Source organism: Cyprinus carpio, chromosome B16, assembly GCF_018340385.1.
Source record: "Cyprinus carpio isolate SPL01 chromosome B16, ASM1834038v1, whole genome shotgun sequence".
Taxonomy (NCBI): Eukaryota; Metazoa; Chordata; class Actinopteri; order Cypriniformes; family Cyprinidae; genus Cyprinus; species Cyprinus carpio.
In genome coordinates, this window is record NC_056612.1 from 11,025,129 (window position 1) to 11,041,567 (window position 16,439).

Here is a 16,439-nt window from a genome sequence, read left to right on the forward strand (position 1 = left end):
AAATGTTCACTGCTCAAGTCAGATTGAGATGACGCCCATCTTTTGAAAGTTCAGAGAAAACTGTAGTCTTGCAAAGAATCAGGTTATAATTGCTTTTAGCTAATGCTTCTTTGTTCTAAGTTGTATTTGGATTTACAATTGACATTTTGATGTCTGTTGCAGAATATTGTGTATCATTCAGTTTGATGAACTGTTGTTGCCAAATCGCTGATATTTATTTTAATAGCCTTGGGATGTTTCCTAGTTTTTCAGTCAATGCAAATTATCTTTGAATAATTATTCCATGCAAAACAATTAGGATTTTGATGATTTCATGCAACTATCTCTTTCCAGTTTTCTGTGTTGTATTTGTTGGAGCAGATCTGGTGTCCTGCTGGAATATTCTGTCCATAAGAAATTGAACTTCCCATCGCCCAGTTTGCTTCTCCATTAGCAGTCAGCTGGACTGCGGAACTCAGAGGTGACCATTATGAACTTAATCAGCTTGGCATGGCAGCTGAACCACGAGTGAAAAATGAGGCAGTCAGTGGAAACGAAGCAGCTTGTGTTTTTGCTTTACTTTCTGTTAGATAATTTGCAACAATCTTTCAATTCGGTGGAGTAGCTGTACTTCAGCGTTTTATTGTTTTATTAGATATGTTTTCTATATTCTGTAAAATATTCAGGCTCTGCACTCCATTTCCATAATGCTCCATGGAAATATATGGAGTATATCTGTATATTGGCTTAAGTGCAATGACTCATATGGTCCTATAAGCAATAAATAAACAATCCATGACAGCATATGCACTCATGACTATTTATCATTAACATCCCATGGTGTATTCCAGCAGGAAGATATTTAATGTATTTCAACCATGTAAAACAATCCATTGTGAGTACCGGCCAAATATCACCCTGGCAGCCTTGGGCTCCTGCTAAATTTTTTTCTCCCTCCTGCAATTGTCCCCTTCTCTCCTCTGGTTTGTATAACTCCATATTGTATGGTGGTAGCCATATTACGCAATGTATTATTTTCAGGAGGAAAAAAGCAACATAATGTAGTAATGTCACATGTCTAGGGGACCCTGTTGAAGTGCTCTACAAATTGCACTCTTAAACACATTGCAGTTTGTTTCTTTTACATTAGGATTTGCGACATCTTTGATAAATTAATTAGAAGATGTTGTTCAGTTTATGTAACAGTTTTTTCAATGCCATACAACAACTCTGTTACACAATGGAGAAAAATTGCTGTGGATTTGGACTAATGCAATTGCTCATCAGGAATATTTATAGAATCTATTTATAGAAATATTTATCAGAAAATATTTATAGAAGTATATTATTATATATAATTACATTTACATTAATTTTTAGACGTGTTTACCATAATTACATTTATGCATGAATAGCACAATAATGATACTTGTTATCTTTAGGCAAAAATCAACATATAATGGAAAAGGCACACTGTAAAAAAAAGTATTTACATTTTTTTTTATTTCTTTTATTTTATTTTTTAATAAAACAAAGATTATTGGAGTGCGTTTTACAAGAAAATACTATCCCAGTCTTTCTACTTCAATATTCCATGTTTAATTCAATGTGTTTCTTTGAAGTGAAGTTTGTTTCTACACTATAAAAATACATTTTCTAAATAATACAAAGAATATTGAAGTATGTTTTACAAGAAAATACATTTAATTCAATGTGTTACTTTCTGTTTATTTTTAATTATTTGTGTTTAATTAAGCTTCTAAATGAAAATTGTTTCTGCACCATTTTATTTATTTATTCATTTTTTTCTGTGTGCAAGAAGTTGTTGTAAATGACAACAGTAAGAAAGGTCAGATATTTTTTTTATAGTTTATAGTTCCAGGAAATATATTTAAGAACCAATGACAATGATTAACTCTTTTTTAGTTTGTAAGTTCCAAGTGTATACATACAGTACATCAGTTAATCAAACAAATAGTAATTTAATAGTAGCATAAAAATTTATTAAATGTATATATTTTTTAAATGTATACATCTCTCTTTTTTAAAGTTTCATTTATACATTTTAAAATACATTACAAAAGAATACAAAAATTCCAAGAAAACAGGAGAACAACAACAAAAACACACTTAAATATGTAGCATTGAACAAATACATCAACTTATATTTTTCAATAAATAAATAAATAACACCTAGTGCAATCCTAAATACAGCAAATACAGTTCTATAGTATGTTGATCAAGCTGTACATATATAGTATCAAAAACAAAACTGGGGGTGGGGACTGAGGGGGGACTCTATCACAAAGAACAGGGTCAAGCTGGAGAGTTTGGACATGTTCGCAAAGGGGCTGCCAGAGTTTAACAAAAATAGTGCTAGGTCGAGTACCTAATTTTCTCTAATTTCATAAAGTAAAGAACATCCAAAACCTTTAAACCAAAAGGTTTAAAAAGGCTACAAAGTCTGAAAAATGAGAAGGCAAAAAGAGGCCAGGTGGGAGAACCCTTAATTAACCAGTAATTGGACAAGGTGGAATATCGACAGAGGCAATGGCTGACAATTAAACAAAAATGAGCCTCCAAAAAGTAAACAGGGCAGGACCGGACCAGAACATATTGATTAAAGTAGCTGGAACAGAATGCCACCTGTCACACTCAGGGTTAATAGAAGGGTTAACGCGAGTGTACCACCTTGCATAAACATCTCTCTTTTTTCCACATTTTTTTGTTATTAGCTATGCTTTACTTTTAGAACACACTGTAGTTTGTATCATAAATTGAGTTCATTAGGAAAGACTTTATATAACCACAAGGAGAGCATATTATGGAGTAAGTTGTATCTCTCGTGATTCCCTGTATACTCTTAAAAGTATCCCCGTGGAAACAAAACGGTTCTTCTATGGCATCACTGTGAAGAACCTTTTAAGCATCTTTATTTTTAAGAGTATGATGGCAATGCTCATGTGCATTGAGGTGAGAGGGTTAAGTATCAGCATTTCCAAAGATGATGTCAAAGAAAATGAAGGAACCTCCTGTTTATTTATTTTGACAGATCCCAGGGATCCTCATGCAGTCATGCCCTTCAGCCACAGCTGGACTCTCCTCCTAACAGCTGTTCCAATCTGCGTATCCTGCTCTCTTATCTCCGAGTCAAATATTCAGCTCACCCGCAAACAAGCTGCTATCACCATCCCCTTGGGGAAAATGATGTCATCATTAGGCTTTCCTTATTGGCCAGAGTTATGGATGCTCTACATATGAATTCCTCCATGTGCACAGACATTCTGTGACAGGGTGACATTCATCTGTGTTTTCCTTAATTTGGGGATCGTTTTTTCTTCTTCATGTCCAATCTGAAGAAGTGATGAAGCAATGATCCCTGGGGTTTTATCCCACCCCTCAGGTCTTTGGCCAGCTCTTCAATGGCCCAAATGGGCTGGGCCCAACTCTAGAGGTTTTCTATAAAGAGGATTTTAAATTGTAAAGCTCTGTTTACATGGCTGTGGCAAGACGCCATCAGCTGTCCAAGAAACAGATAGTAAAAGCAAGTTTCTCCCAGACAACGAGACATGTCATATCTGACAGTCTGTAAACAAGTAACACATTGAATTAAACTTGACATTCTGAAAGGCTAATATAATACTTTCTTGTAAAACACACCGATTATTGTTGTTTTACCTACAAAGTTTATTATTGTTGTTGTTGTTGTTATTATTATCATCATCATCATATTTATTTATTTATTTATACATACATACATACATACATACAGTGAGGACATAAGACATGGTTCAAGTTTTTTTTTTTTTTTTTTTTTTATTCTCATAGATAGTACATTAGAGCAACTTTTGTTAAGTAATGCCACTACAAGACTGTAATGTAATTCAAAAGATTCGGGTTGGTAATATCTTTTTATGATTTTGAACAATGTCTCTTATGCTCAACAAGACTGCATTTATTTGATAAAATTACCGGGGGGAAAAATCATATTGTTACAGTGGTGGCCAAAATTGTTAGAACACTTGGCATATTTAAGAGGTTTCAGTTGCTTTTGTTAAATTGGCCATACCCATAAAACGAACTATTGCCAGAACTACCTGCGATGAAAGGAATCTGCTGGAATAATGAAAGTGATGGAATGGCCCCCTCAAAGTTCGGACCTCAATCCCATCGAGCAAATTTGGGGCGAGATGGAAAATAAACTGGACAGATCTATTGTACATTGGAAGGAAAGCCTTTGGCTTGAATTGCAGAAGGCATGAAGTTCTCAGGAAATATACTGACACTGTGCTAGAGAGATGTGCTGCTGTAATTGCTGCAAAAGGTGGACATACCTAAATACATAAATTTAAAAGTGGATAAAAAGTACTTTACAGTACCAGTACAGTACACTTTATCTGACATTTGTTGTTCACAGAGCAACCATCTGCATGTTTCATGAACATTATGAAATGAAATCATGTTTTGGAGGCAATAAAGGTCAATATTTTCAGATCTGTCAGGTGTTCTAATAAATTTGGCCACCACTGTAAATATAATTACAATTTAAAATAAATAATATAAACTAAATAATAAATAAATAAATGTTTCCTATTTTAATATATTTTAAAATGTAATATATTCCTGTGATTACAAAGTTTAATTTTTAGCAGTCATTATTTCAGACGTTAGTGTCAAATGGTCCTTCAAAAATCTTTGTAATGTGTTGATTTGGTGCTCAAAAGCATCTCTTATTATTATCAATGTTGAAAACTGTTGTTTTATTTTTGAAGAAACCATAATACTTTTTTTTGGATTCTTTGATGAATATAAAGTTCAAAGGAATAGCATACATTTTTAATATGACATTGTAACATTACGTTCCCTTTCAGTTGGTCACTCTCGATGTCATGTCGGTGACAGACGAATTGGGATATCGCTTCGATAGACCAATCTACTTTGAGTGTAAACTAAACGAGCCCATCCACATTGGCATGCAATTATTGCATCCAGCTGCCACTGATCACAGCGTGAGTATAAGAAGGCAGCAGGTGCAATGCATTCCAGCTTTTTGCTTCGGAGCCGAGCGACAGTATCGTTCTGCTCAACTGTGTCTGCTGTGAACTACGAGTTCAGCACGCTCTCGGAAGCTTCCTGTGTTGGCGAGACGGCGCTTCAGCCTTATAAGGATGCCATTTCATCCGTGCATTTCTGGGTGCGGTCGTTACCTGGAACCAGATGATGGTCACAATCGCTGCCTCACGTGTCTGGGCATCAAGCACAATGAGGTGTCCTTTGTGGATGAGTCATGTTCCCCCTGTGAGAAGATGACCATCTCGGAGCTGCGTACCAGGCTCCGTTACCTTCAGGGCGGTGGAGTCCCGTTGCCTCTCCCGTGATCTGGGGCTCATTCTGGTGGACAGACGAGAACCATTTCCGCCAGTAGCGCAGGCGGTTTGAGGGTTACAGTGGTGGCAAACCCCACAGGGAACCAACACTCTGGGGACCAACTCTCCCTGACGTAGATGATCTCTTTTCTCGGTATGGAGTTGGATTCGGTCGAACAGACAGCACGCCTCACAGAGGAACGTGCATGGTCGGTGCTAGCCTGCTTGAATATGTTCAAGGGCAGGACAGTGGACCCACTGAAACTTTTTCAGAGGCTCCTGGGGCATATGGCGGCCGCAGCGGCACTTTTACATCGGCCTGTTACATATGAGACCGCTCCAGCACTGGATGCCTCCACAACCGGCTGGGGGGCCACGTACAATGGTCAAGCAGTCTCAGGGGTTTGGACAGGCCTGCAGCTGCATTGGCACATCAATTGCCTAGAGTTGTTAGCAGTGCGCCTTGCCTTGAACTGTCTCAAAGGTCGCTTACGAGGCAAGCACATGCTGGTCCGAATGGACAACACAGCGACCGTTGCTTGCATCAACCGACAAGGTGGTCTGCGCTCCCATCGCATGTCGCAACTCGCCCGCCACATCTTCCTTCGGAGTCGGAAGGTTCCAAAAGACACTTCGTGCTGTTCACATTCCGGGCCTGCTCAACCGTGCAGCCGACGAGCTGTCTCAAGCAATGCTCCCGGGAGAATGGTGACTCCATCCCCTGACGGTCCAGCTTATTTGGATATGTTTCGGGGCCGCTCTGTTTGCTTCTCCAGAGACCTCTCACTGCCAGTTGTTCTACTCCCGGACCGAGGGAACACTCGGCACGGATGCACTGGCACACAGCTGGCCGCGGGGCCTACGCAGATATGCATTTCCCCCAGTGAGCCTTCTCGCACAGACACTGGGCAAAGTCCGGGACTCCTCGCAACAGCCCCTCCTTGGCCGATTCCTCTGAGGAAGGATCTACTGGCACCCACGTCCAGACCTTTGGAAACTGCATGTCTGGTCCCTGGACGGGACACAGAGGTTCTAGGTGACCTGTCCCAGGAGGTAGTGAACACCATCATTTTGGCAAGAGCACGAGACACGCTAACGCCTTGAAGTGGAACCTGTTCGTCGAGAGGTGTTTTTCTTGCAGAGAAGACCACCTGAAGATGCCCGATTGTGGTCGTGCTTTCCATTCTGCAGCAAGGGCTGGAGCAAAGGCTGTCTACCCTCAAAGTCCAAGTTGCTGCTATTGCTGCGTACCATGACCCCGTGAATGGGAAGTCTTTAGGTAGGCATGACCTCATCATCAGGTTCCTTTGAGGGGCCGGGAGGTTAAATCCTTCCTGGCCCCCCTCTATACCCTCTTGGGACCTGACTCCAAGTTCTAAAATCTCTACAGCAGGGCCTATTTGAGCCTTTGCATTCAGTTGAGCTAAAGTTTCTTTCGTTGAAAACTCTGCTCCTGCTTGCAATGGCCTCCATCAAGAGGGTAGGGGACCTGCATGCATTTTCAGTTGACGATTCGTGCCTAGATTTTTGGCCGGCTGACTCCCAGGTAATCCTGAGGCCCCGGCCCGACCGGTGCCCCTGGAGTAGGCTGATCCAGCCCTGGCTTTGCTCTGTCGCGTCCGAGCATTGAGATGATAAGTAGACCGGACACAAAGCTTCAGGACCTCAGACCAGCTCTTTGTCTGTAACGAAGGCCGGCAGAAGGGGAATGCCATCTCTAAGCAGAGGATGGCCCACTGGATTCTGGGTTCCTTATTGAGAGCGCTACTCGTATGTGTATAGTCCATGGTATAGCCTTAGAGCCTGTGTTTCCCTGGCAGATTTCTGCCTTTCCAAGAGGGTTTCAGTCACCTCCAATTTCTCCATATACTTCTAAACGGATGCTATATGTGTATTTGCCCCCGAAAACTCCTTCAGGAAAGATGGGGCTTCCGCAGCATGCCTGTTCCAAGTGGAACGGGTACATTTTCTCAGTGTTATCCAATCTCACCCAGTGAGGTAGTGCTTTGACAGTGGTGAGTGGAACTACTTGTTACGAGCCCCGGCCTTTGGTAGGGATCCCAATTCGTCGGTCACCGATGTGACGTCGAGATTGACCGGCTGAAAGGGAACGTCTCGTTTACATATGGTAATCCTCATTCCCTGAAGGAGGGAACGGAGACGCCACGTCCCGTTGCCACAGTTGCTGTACCGCCACTGAGCGGCCGGGTCACCTCAGCGAAAACCTGGTATGCATTGCACCTGCTGCCTTTTTATACTCAAGCTGTGATCAGCGGCAGCTGGATGCAATAATTGCATGCCAATATGCATTGGCTCATTTAGTGTACACTCGAAGTAGATTGGTCTATCGAAGCTATATCCCAATTCGTCAGTCACCTCCTTTAGGGAACGAGGGTTACCATACGTAACCGAGACAAATCTCTTTAACTGTCACTTTTGATCACTTTAATGCATCCTTGCTGAATAAATGTACTAATTTCATCCAAAAAAAGACCTTACTCACCCCAAACTTTTGAACAGTAGTGTATATTAAAGAAAAATAAAACTTGCAATAGCTCTTTACTAATAATTGAGTTCTGTTAAGCTTCATTTAACAAATTTCTCATTTTTTTTTAAAACAAATTATCCATAATTTCTTTCCTACTCTCCAACAGCTCTTTACTCATTAACATAAGAGCAGGTCACTGTTGGGCCAGTGATGTAGTACACACCTCTAGGAAGGCATTATTTCACAATGTAATGGCAAACAGGCCCTGAGTCAAATAATTGACACCTGTTTTGTATTTGGTTCACCACATGTACACTGAGTGACACTGCCCAAACCCACTCACCATGTATTTGACACCTTTCAACGCCTTTGAATTGAAACATTATTGTGCTGTTGGGGTGCAATTAAAATGCAAAAAGTCAAAACAGAAAACTACAATGACAAAAACTTAAATCACTATTACATTATTTGATCTTATTCAAAATTGCTGTATTGTAATGCTTGCTACAATCAAAGTGCTAATAACATCAAATCATACAAGCATCTAATTTTCACATTAGCGTGCATCATGGACATTATGAGTGCTAATTGATGTGTGTGGTCATTCAGTGACCTTCATCCACTGAATTGCAGCAGATGGGACTCTTGAGAGCAGTTGTATGGGAATGTTGACTTGTTGTTAAGGTGTGGTACTGTTTTAGTATCTAAGAAATGAGAGAATAAGTAATGGAATAAAGAACAGATGCAAAACAGAAGTGTGATGTGTTTTCGAGGAAAGAGAAAGAAATAGAGAAGATAATGACATACAGATACAGAAATCAAAGTAATAATGTCTTTATGCATGCTCAAAGGATAGTTATAATCCGTTTTTATGTCCTGTGGTTTTGTGATTGAAGGTTTCTCTGTGTGTGTGCGAATGTGTTGGAAATGGGCAAAAAGGGCGAACGCCAAACCACCCACACAAAATTTAGTCACACAAATTCCCTTATATGGAATAATAATCAAAACTCAAGGATATTCATATCCCACAGCCCATCGCTGAAGCTTCATTCCAAAGAACCAGGTCCAGGATGCCTGGAAGGTAATTCTAAGCATGTATTTGTTTATTAATTCCTTGACCGAGTGAATTGATGTTCTCTGTGGTTTCAAACTCTCTCACAGGAAAAGCAAACAATGATGTAAGGAGGGAAGAATTGAGACATATCAATATTTTTGATACTGATGTTGTATTGAGAGGAATGGCCTTCATAAAAAAAAAATATCCATCCTATGTGTGTTTGAATATTAGTAATTTCATTTATTTATTTATTTTTTTATTTACATTTTATTTTTATTTATTTAACTTTACTTTGCATATCATAAGCCAGGAAGTAAAAAATAAAAAATAAAAAAACTTTGTTATTTGTATTAGTTATTACATGTCAGCCATTTTACAACAAATAACAAGATAAATGTGACACATTTTGTAACTTTATCAAATGTTTTGTAATTTGTTAAATGATCACATTCTATAATTGTTGTTAATGCAAAAAAAAGAAAATAGATAATTTAACAGATTGGGTCTGTTAACTGTTAACAATTGTTGTAATATATAATATAAAATTTAAAATCAAAATGTAATGAATCAATATGTATTGATCAGTATCTTTTATTGAAAAAAATAGACAACATTTCATCAAACTTTGATAATATAATGATAAAATAAATAACTGACAAACTTTTCAACAATTGAGAAGATAGTGGTCAAACTACATTTTAATCAAACTTTATTTTATAAAAATCACCTGTCAGGTTCCCAAATGTATGTCAAATTGGACTTGGGGACTCATCTCAAGATCACTAATTCAACAGTTCATCTATTGCCAAAATTATGAAAAGGATCAGTCATGAACAGAAAATTGAAAATATTTAAATCAGGAAAGTCAGAATCATAATCAGAATGCATAGTTTTTGCATAAAAAATGTCAGTCAAAATGTAACGTACAACGAGGTATGAAGTTTTTCAATTAGATTAGCATGTATCACCTTTAGCATGCAGTGTAAAGTACATTACTCACTTTCCTGATCTTTCCAATTCAATTTCAGCAAGAGAAGGACAAATTTATACTCATGTGCGTTCATTTCAGTCTCTGACGGACAACATGTTGTCACTCAGGCTGTCATTTTCTGCTTTTCTCTGAGTAGGAATGATGTAGTCAAAACATCCAGTAGTGTAACCCACACCACTAATTCCAGAAACTCCATGGACCTGTGCTTCTCAAAAAATACTACAGTGTATTGTGCATGTTATTTTTTGACAGACATTGATGTTGCAATACTCAGCTGATGTGGATTTGAAAACAGATGGATCGTGAGGTAATAACTATTCATTTCTTAGCAGGAAAATATTCATTGAAATGATTGATGCCCATTAGTGTGTCGTGTTGATGTTTTCAGTTCTAATATTTCACTTTTTTTTTCACCAAAATGTTACATTCATCCGTTGCATATTAACTGGCCTTTGAAAGTCAAGTTTTTGTAATAGAAAAGGACTGGTTTTTATTGTCTTTATATATATATAAAATGTTAAATTCAGATTCGGTTGTAAATAAAAGTGAAAAAAAAAATCAACATGAATCAATCATCCCAGGAATATTGTAATCATTTTACTCTATAATGTCGACAAACCTCACTGATAGATCTGCCAGTATTGACTTCATTCTTTCTTCATACCATAACAATACATTTGTTGTTTTCATGGGTAAGGATTTCAAGAGAGTGAAACATCAACCGGGTTGAGAAGAGAGAAACAGCACTGAAACAAAGAGATGTGCAGATGCTGTACGTGTTGGCACTGAGCTCTGCATTCATTGCTATTGTTTACTCGTACATCTCAGATTAAGACAACAAACCAGGATGTTTATGGGAAATAATTAGTGCTGATGTTTAGTCACATATTCCTGCAATCAATCGATCAAAATCTATTTAATTACCTTTATGGCAAGTCAAACATCCTGTAATGAAAAACATGTTTGCAACATTTCACTCGCATTGCTTCTTGCTACTGCTAATGTTTCAAAGATTGTTAGGGTCTCTGGGAAAGACTGCAGGTTTCTGAGAATCTCGCCAGTGCAAGAGCAGTACCTCTGGGTTTGCTTTTCCATGAACCCCAGTGGATCTCTCATGTCTCTGAGCCAACGGCCAACAGACTGGATGAGAGTGTGTACTAGTGTTTACAATCTGCACATATGGCAGTTTTTTTTTTAAATAACTGCAACTACGAAACATGACTAATATCCCTAGAGATTCAATTGTTTTCTTTTCTTCCTCCTGTCCTCCTGTTATTCTAGTCTGCAAGATGCTGAAGAACAGATAGAAAGGGACCATTAAGATTTAGCTGGTGAATCACACTGGTGAACACTTTAAACTAGTTTTTCCATCTTGGAAATCCAAGATCTGTTCTTATGAAAGAAAGTATTGCAGTACCGCCACAAGAATAAAGGCTAGAAAGTGAGAAAGTTATGGATTTTAATAAATAGAATAAACATGCATTGAGTCTGAATTATAGCCACTGGATATTTAGGGGATGGCTTAGAGGAAATGATCCATAGTGACAATAATCATCAGCTAGATTAATCTAAAAGCATATTTTATTACAAATCTACACTGAAAAACCCACAAAATCTTAATAGGTTGTTGATGTAGTTCCTCTCATTTTATCAAACTCAGAATATGGGAATTTAAGGGAGATTGAGGGAGTCACAGTAGCTGATATTATGTAATATTTTTGGATTGCTTTAACCCTCTGATCCAAGATCCAATATTAACATTAGCCAAGTGACAAATGTGAGTAAAGATTAGCTTTGACGAGCAAATTAAACTGAGTTACTGTCCCATTGGTATATAACATTTCTAGAAATTGTGAAATAACACATGGGTGAAATTGCTAAACAGTGTTTTTTTTTTTTGTTTTTTTTTTAAGGAATCAACTCAAAGGCATTAAAAGAGTTTACTGAACTTTTACCTCATTGGACAATCTATACGTTAACGTAAAATCGAGGAATATTATTGGTGTTAATATTAAATAAAACAACCAACAGATGCAAAGAAAATAGTTTTTAAACCTTGAAATGTACACAAAAGCTCTTGTTAGTGTTGTTTAAAACAGATTGTCAAGAGTTCTTAAGTTCACTCAGTCAGAGGTGACAGAGCTGCAAAGATGAACCATTTTATCACCTCATTTTAGAGACACTAAAATGGGCCCACTCCAGCCAAGGGGGGACTGGAGGTGAAAGGGTTATGTAACTAGATTAATGACGAGTTTAGACAGTAAAAGCTTCAGTCAGCCGGCATGTTTAAAGCTACTTTTTCATTGCACTCTTAAACTGTTTACTGTAAGAAAACAGTCATCATCAGGGAGTCAAATCTGCCATCATTTTACAGCTGCAAGACTTTCATTGTTTAGACATTCTTCAAATTTCAGATGAACTATCCTTTTAAATCACCATCTTGAATCTGAAATTCTTAAATAATCACGTAAAGATCCATAATTAGAATGGGAAAAGTGGTGATTTTGGGCTGAGGACACTTTATCTAGTTATTGACAGACATACAATCAGGGCACACTGTACCACTCAAATAATGTAGTTAGCCAGTCATCAGACTAATGCTGACAATTCCATGAAATATAGTTGGATGTCTACTTGATATTTTAAAACAATGCGTTCTTAAAGAAACATCCAATGAGTAAAGAAACATTGAGCAGTTTCCATTTAGTTTCATTTGCTTGCCATAATATTCATCATTACTCATTAGATTTGTTTGTATTTCAGGAAAACCGATCCGTCTGCATTGAAAACGAATATTTCATTAACATCTGTCTGCACAGAATTGTGCTTATTCAGTTTCCCCGCAAGGAATAAAGCTGTCTGAGACTGAATTCAGAAGTAGCAAGATAACGGCAAAGCAGGAAACTGAGAAACATGATAAAGAATTTGTTTTAGTTGGCTCCCAGGACCGCGCTGAAAATAGAGGCTGGAAGGAGAGTACAGAGGTGACATACCTCTGTTACAGAGACTTGTGCTGCATATTTCTCTGGCTAGTGGCTGGTCTCGAAAGAATAAGTCTGTTCAGTTGGTTACTCTCGACGTCATGTTGGTGACCGACGAATTGGGATCTCGCTTAGAGAGACCAATCTACTTTGAGCGTAAACTAAACGAGCCAATGCACATTGGCATCCAATTATTGCATCAAGCTGCCGCTGAGCATAAAAAGGCAGCCGGTGCAACGCATACAAGCTTTTCGCTTTGGAGCTGAGCCACAACATCATTCTGCTCCTACCAAACTGCTTTGTGTGCGACAAGTCTAGCACATTCTAGGGAGGTTCTTGTGTTGGCGGACAGCACTTCAGTGGTAGTCATTCCTGTGTCGAGTGGGTTGCATACTTCAGGCTGCACTACCCCCTGACGTGCTGCAAATGGCCATTTCCGGTTAGGTGCGTCTCAGCACCTAAAAGAGCATTTCCCTAAAAGAGCCTATTTCTCTAAAAGAGCATATATGGGTGCGTCTTTGTAAAGATGACAGATAGTCTTTTTAAAGATGCCATTTCACAAGTGCATTTCTGGATGCAGTCGTTACCTGGCGCCGTGTGATGGTCACGATTGCTGCCTCACATGTCTGGGCATTAAATACACTGAGGTGGCATTTGTGGATAAGTCATGATCCTATTGCGGGAAGATGATCATCTCGGAGCTGTGGGCCAGGCTCCGTTTCCTCCGTGGGGCATTGCTCCATTGCCTCTGCCGCGATCTAGTGTTCATCCTGGTGGCAGCCAGGCGAGGACTACTTTGGGCAGTAGCACGGGCGGTCTGAGGGTTACAGTGGTGGCAAACCCCTCAAGGAACCAACCCTCAGGGGACCATCAATCACTTCTCTAGCGCTTCGCAACAAGTTGAACCGCCAAAGGAACACACTGGGCCCTTTTCAAAGAGTGTATCACTGGTATCCTTCAGTGCTCCTCCCGACGACCAGATGTCGATCACTGCATCAGAGGGAGAACTCTCGGGAGAGGAAGGTTCACTACTCTGCCACCCTCTGGGGCAAGGTCTGAATCGGATCCAGAGATGTCAGCTATACTTTCCCGGGCCGCCGAGAGGGTAGGGCTCGAGTGGAAACCCCCACCGCACCCTGAGCCCTTGAGGTCGCTCTCAGATTTAATAAAAAATATCTTAATTTGTGTTCTGAAGATGAATGATGGTCTTATGGGTTTGGAACGACATGAGGGTGAGTAATTAATGACCAAGTTTTCATTTTTGGGTGAACTATCCCTTTAAGCAACAATGGCGATATTATCTGTCATATTCTATAGTTAGTTATCTGTCATATTCTGGTGTTAAGTTATCAAGTTAACACCAGTTAGGTCTTGTCTGGTATAAATGTCCCAGATGTAAAATCTGGAAGCTCTCTTTATAGGAATCCCATCTGCAGAGAAAGAATGGGATATTCTTCTCTGACATGCTGGCATGGATCCCACATTTCTAAATAGCGTATTTCCTGATAGGGCCACTGATTGATCACTGCATGCATTCACAGTGCAATTGGTTGTGAGGATCATGGTCTTTGCAACATTTGATCACAAAACACTTTCTGAAATCTCTCGGTAATACTTGTTGATGACTGTTCACCAAACATCTATCACCCACTAAGTGAACAACATCATGGTAATATGACAAAAAAACAGTGCACTAGGCCAAATAGAGTAGCAATAACCCATAATTTCTGCTAATTTGTTGTGAGCCAGATAACATCGCTGAGTCTCCTGTCTTCATCTCCTCTCACCCCCCTCTCTGAACAGATGTTTTTATATGTCAAACTTGCTCTGTTGAGATTTACTTCCTCCTTCATGAAGTGAAGCCTGACACTTCCCTTTTTGTAGAAGGACAATGCTGGAAAAGATGAACAATTTAACATAATTTTATGCAAAAAAAATAAAATGCATTAAAATTAATGACAAAGCAAAGTTATCCAGGTTTAAAAAATTTCAAGTATTCAAGTAATCAAATATTTGAGAAAATTACCCATTAATTATTCATTATTTTACTAAAAAAAATAGTCACTATAACGTAAAATGTTAGACACTCACACTTCAGGGTAGCTCAACTAATAGTTATGGTAAACAGTCTCCAAATAACAATTAAACCCTGTAATATTCCAAATCATACAAATGAATTAATATTAATTAATGATGCTATGATATTTATTTAAAAATATTAAAAAGTGTTCATAGTTGTTGCATTACAATTGGATATTTTGGTCTTTCCAGTTAGGTTTATAATAATGTGAAACTTTGGAATAGTATTCAAAATACTTATCATATTATCTCCAACATTTACTGAAAAAAGGAATGTTGAGTCAATAAAGGGATTTTTACTACTCTTCACCTAACCTTTTGGCTTCTTGTAAATTAGAATAAGATTGTCCTGCTGTTTTGTTTTTACACACATATAGCAACAGCCGAACGTGCTGTATCTTTCCAGGGTCACTGTGCGCACACATTGTGTTGTTGTGTCTACTTTCTACCAGTATTTTACAGCACAGGGACATTGAGATACAGGAGAATTTAATATCTGCCTTGAACTGTTTGATCAAGTTCCAAAGAATTAACCTTGATTTACAGAGGTCTTCCTGGTCTTGGCTCTGTACTCAAAGAGGTATGTTTCAGTTAAATCTAATTTCCTACAAATTGTGCAGCTGATAATCTTCATGTTCCCATTTGAACCTTTTTATGAGAAGCATCATAAAGCATTATCAAACGATTCATTCAGAAATATTCCATCTATTTTGCATTCTGATGTCATAACTTAGAACTGTATTCTGCATTACAGGCAGCTCTTTCTGTTTTCACATGAATGTGACCCCTTTATCCTCACTTACTGCTAACTTCCCCCCAAAACATAGTCATCCTATTTCCCAGAACTGGACCTGATAATTTAAAAGAGTTATCTTTGGATTTTTTCTGCTTAATTTTATAAACATCCTGTGCAGTCATCTTGCCTTTAGCCAGGTCTGTGTTGGCCTATAGTGGTGCTCCACTGCTTTGGCCTTTGGATTCTAGAGATACAAGACTTTATTATATTAATCCCACCACTTTGTTCTAAAAATTGCCTTTGCCAATATTTCAGAAATGCTGCTTTCAGATAAAATTGCCTCCACCCTTTCCTCTACATCTTCCCACCACAATAAACCTTTACTTAAATTATTAGAATACTGTAAAAATATAGTTTTTAGAAGTAAATCTGATTTCTCCTATATATATTCTCACTATCCTTAGTCTTGATGATTACCTCAGTTAACCACTTTGTTCTAAAAATTGCCTTTGGCGATATTTCAGAAATGCTGCTTTCAGATAAAATTGCCTCCACCCTTTCCTCTACATCTTCCCACCACAATAAACCTTTACTTAAATTATTAGAATATTGTAAAAATATAGTTTTTAGAAGTAAAACTGCCTTCTCCTATATATTCTCACTATCCTTAGTCTTGATGATTACCTCAGTTAAGGGGATATTTCACCCAAAAAATTAAAATTACCCCATGATTTACTCACCCTCAAGCAATCCTGTATATGA